The sequence below is a fragment of the Muscardinus avellanarius genome (genome assembly GCF_963383645.1).
Source record: "Muscardinus avellanarius genome assembly, chromosome: 11".
NCBI lineage: Eukaryota > Metazoa > Chordata > Mammalia > Rodentia > Gliridae > Muscardinus > Muscardinus avellanarius.
The window spans coordinates 39,760,747-39,765,733 of NC_137797.1; the positions used below are offsets into that span (position 1 = coordinate 39,760,747).

Sequence of the window (4,987 nt, forward strand, 5' to 3'; positions counted from 1 at the left end):
AATAGCAGAGACCAATCCTGAGTCTCTAATATGGCACCATTCTATAGTAGATCTCTTCCTATTTGTTCTTTTAATGTAAATTTCTTTGATTGTCAACTAGATATTAATTGACAAATGGTAGTTGTTAATTCAAAGCATATTTAAGCATATTTTATAACATTAAAAACTCATTTTTAAGACTCATAAAATGTGCCCAGCATACTTAACAATGTATTTCATGATTATCACAAATATTTGAGAGTTTTCTAGATCATCAATGGTTTGGAAATTTTCATGTATAATATATTCTATTACAATATTAGATTTTCCTCATAATTTAAATGTTAGATTTTAACATTATAAATAATGTCATAATAAGAAGTGTGAGTGTGTGTGTGTGTGTGTGTGTGTGTGTGTGTGTGTATGAGATAAAGAAATCTACTAAAAAGAAACTTCAAATAATGGATATAATTTTTTTATACATTAGGTAAAAATAACTCAGACAGTCTAAAAGTATGTTCTTTAAATAAGAAAAGTAAATGATATGAAAGTCATATTTAGTTTAACATTATGCAGAAGATATTTGTTTATATGCCAAAAATAGAAGCCATGATATTTAGAAGGATGATATTTCCATTGATTTAATATTCAACACTTGCATTTCTGTTGAAATGGGAGACACATCAACAGTAAGATACCTCTAAATAAAAGACTGAAGTAGTTTGGCAATAAGTTAGTGAAACAGTTCTAAAAATAAACAAGATTATATCCTTTAAAAATTTAACTAACCACCAATTTTGTAGATTTTTAGTAATTTTCAAGGTAAAAATCTCTGGATTACTAAAAATATTAAAATACATTTTCTTTTTTAATTTTTTCTATTTCTATTTTTTGGTAGCACTGGGGTTCCTGGAAACCTTCTACCTCCGGGCTACACTCCCAGACCTATTTTATACTTTTTATTTGGAATCAGGGTCTCTTAAGCCAGCACGGCTGGCTTCAAACTTGCTTGATCCTCCTGTCTCCACCTCCCAAGCACAGGGATTAAAAGCGTGTGCCTTCACGCCAGACTTAAAATACATTTTCAAAGTCTAGGTTTTATGGAATGTTTTTCTTTTAGGATTTAAAAACATATTTTATAATGAATACTTTATGCCAATTCATTCACCATTTTCTTGCCATTCTTAGTAATTTTTTTTATTTCAACATTCTTTATTTTCAAAACAGATCACAACACTAAGCTTTTGGCCCATTCTGCCATTATACAAGCTACAAATGCTTATTTAGCAGCTGAGGGGCAATCTTTAGTAGCATATTTGAAAAGTGAATAAAAATCCATATAAAACAAATATTTGAATAGTTTTCATAGGAACACAGATAAGTGTGACCCCCAACTTCTAATTTTTTCATGTTGCTGCATTTATGCCAACCCTACTCTTAAAAGATATTTCCAAACTAGCAGTAATTAAGTTAAATGGTCCCCCAAATCCCTTACTTCAAGCTAAACTTGCAGTTAACTGCTACAATAATGGCATCTACACATTGATGCTTGTGGGAGCACAGGCTGCTGGGTGGCACTTCATTCTTCTCTCCTGAGCACAGGATAGGTGGGAAGCCATGTTTCTGGATTTGTTGCATGAGTTGCCACATTGGTCCTGACATCACATAATAAATGGTCGGCCTCTGGAATATATTGAAAGTAGAAGCAACAGCAACAGTGTATGTGCCCATGTTCTCAATAAGCATCCAGTTGCCCATGTGCATTTCGGGCAGGCCACAGTGCTCTATGATCCTTTCAAGGGCATCACTGGTTGGTTCCCAGAGGCTGGATGAGTAATACTTCTCATCTGACTTTGGTCTCTTCTGCGGCAGGGGCTTCACATGTACAAGATCATAAAAATGCAATTAAATGACCCATATACTCCATCATTCACATAATACATAAAGGTCTGTTCCTTCGCTTTATCCTCATCATCAGAACCCATCTGCTCCTTTAAGATAATTTTTTTTGCAATGATATTAACTGCGAGTGTGAAAGCTGAAGCAACATAATATCTGCCTGGCTCGGCTCTGATTCTCACTTCAGAGTCTGATGGAAAATTGTCCAGTGCTGGGTTGATCACACTGGTGATCTCTTTAAATTTAAGCTTCACATCCTCAGATCCAGGAAAGCCTCCACCAATATCAAGCAGATACATGCTGAAACCAACCTCAGCTCCCATGTCGAAGATGCAGTGGCCATCAGAGACTGCCTGCACGAACGTCTCAGGGTCAGTGGAGCCACTCCCCAGGTGAAAACTGACACCAACGACATCAATATTTAGTTCCTTTGCCCGTTCCAAAAGAAGTATGCTAGTTTTGAGTGTGGCACAAAATTTAACACTGAGAGAACATACTGCTTTGGAAACATCAGTGGCAATCAGCAAAACCAACTTTGCCTTTGAATACACTCTGGCAACTTTAACAATTCAACTACACTGTCAAAAGTCATCGTCTGGACTCCAATACTGGCAGCATATTTAATTTGAGACACTGGTTTACAAGGATTTGCATAGATAATCCTCTCTGGAGGCACTCTGAGACTCTGCAACAACTGCACTTCAGTCTTCCTAGCACAGTCAAAGCCTGTCCCAACAGCAGCCAAGGTCTTCACTATGGCTCTTCAATCTTTGCATTTGACCGCATAAAAGGGGGTCACACAAGGAAGAGATTTTAGCCATTTTAGATGTTTCCTTAGAATGTCTCCAAGGTCTGCGACATAAAAGGCATCCTTATCGTCAGAAGATGATACCTCATTAATATTTTGGTCCAAGATGTCCTTGGCAGTAAAGCCTTCATCGAGCAAGTGGCAGTCAAACTCTCCATTACTAAAGTTATTCATGGTTTCTTGATGTGCCTATAGAAAACTGAGGTGGAACTTAACAATTATTTTCAGTTCTCACAAAGGTAGTTCTTTGGGAATTCCAAATCCTGTGTCTTCAGACCAGCAGTACAAATGTTCTCACTGGGCGCCACGGGCCAGCCCCATGGCGATGCCGCCTCAGCAACCTGAGTCGCTGGCCCGAGGTGGTGCTCAGCTGCTGGCTGAGGGCAGCCAGTGGTGGCTGCTGCTGCAGGGACTGACCTCTAATAAGTTTTGACTTTGTCTGATATCTACCTTCTGTGAATTCAACTCCTGGCTCTGCTATATATCAGCTATATGAATATGGACAAATACTAAATATATGGTATTAATATAATAATGCTACATGACTCATAAACTTATAAAAATTCAATGAAAGTATCCATATAACTAGCTTAAGATACATCATAGTGCATTCGGTAAGCTTTAAATAAATGTAATTATTATTATATATAGATACATATCTATAACAAATCTGCCCATATTATACATATTTTATGTAAAGATTCACATTTATATAACATACATAACTATGTTTGTATATACCATATTATTTGTAAAAATAAGTATATACATATGTATTTATGCTTATAAAATGTTTTGTTTATATAATATGTATTATAATATATAAAACATTTTATAGACATATTTCTCTTATAATGAAACAGAACTTATGTGTCTGTTCATCTACAGGACCATGATTGTAGTTAAAGAATGGCATAAAAGTGCTGTTGTAATATCTACAATGTTTATGCGTGACTAGAAGACATATAGGCTCGCAGTTTGGAGGTTTATTCTTCTTTTTCTTGTTTTTAAAACTTTTCATCAACACATCAGATTGCTCTAAGTGACAGCACATGGGTGAAGAATTGCTATTCTATCAGTTGTTAAATTTCCATAAAGAAACACATAGCCATATACTTATAGCTTCAAATGTAATTTCAAAGATGCTCATTCTCTGTCTGATAAGGGTTGGGAAAGAAAAAAAAAGGGAGTTGTAAAGGAAGATGAAAAGCAAATAATTACCCAGGATGTGGATTTCAGGTCAAATAAAGCAGTTTCCTTTAAAATGATTCTGATAAATGTCACTAACACCTTCTGCTTCACATCTAATAGGAATCCAAGGGAGTCAGTATTATGTAGCTGAGCTTCTCCATACGGTTTAAACATCTTGGGTTATTGCTATTGATATTGCTAATCTAATAGCAAATACATTATAAGATCACTTTCCTCTTTATATTTTTATTATTTCTCTATAATATTATGTGCTTTTTTTCTCCAGGTGTTTTTTTTATGATTGAAAGCAGAAGTAATACAAAGCATTTTTTCCATATGACATATTGGAAAAGAATGAAGTTAACATGTACAATGCCATATAAAGAAATATAGATGAAAATGATTGGCGATCTGAAGTCTGGAGTTTCAGATTTTGTAGGGATCTTACTATTTTTAAACCAAGTAGTTTTTAGAAGGTGGTATGAAATATATATTTTTTTATCTGTTTGGTAATGACCATATTATAAAGTCAGACTACCTGAACTGGATTTTGTCTTTGCCCATCATTTCTTTGGCCCTCGATTTCTCTACCTATATAAGTAAAATAATAATATCACTGTGTCAGGATCACTGTGTTATTTAATCTTTGAGATCTTAGAATAACAAGTGTGCATGGCACTACCCTAAGGAAACAGTAATGTTACACACCATATTCCACTTATTAGTACTGTTTTCTTCACTCTCATCTCTGTTCAATTTTGTATTAGGGATAACAGATGCTGAGGCTGACTTCTCAGAATATTCCACCCCTCATGTTGTAATAAAAAGTTTGCTTGGACATGTGATATAAGATAGGCCAATCAGAGTCTCTTGTTTTATTTTTTTACTTACATTCAAAAGATTCAAAGTTTATATAGACATTGCACCACCAGTATCAAGCTTGCAAAAAGATTCAAAATAGAGATCTATGAATCCATAGGTAAGCAGGTAAGCAGGTAGGGATACAGGGTGAGAGGATAGCAGAGGTGTGTGTGTGTGTGTGTGTGTGTGTGTGTGTGTGTGTGTATGTGTGTGTGTTATGCTTCAGATAAAGAGAGCAAAAGATCTGAT

General features: G+C 35.2%; 1 pseudogene across 1 annotated transcript; it reads right to left on the minus strand.

The window, feature by feature from the left end:
* Window positions 1-1,514: 1,514 nt before the first annotated feature.
* On the minus strand, window positions 1,515-2,860 carry LOC308269713 (ornithine decarboxylase-like; annotated as a pseudogene). Its single transcript has one exon. The product of its transcript is annotated as an ornithine decarboxylase-like (transcript).
* Window positions 2,861-4,987: the final 2,127 nt, after the last annotated feature.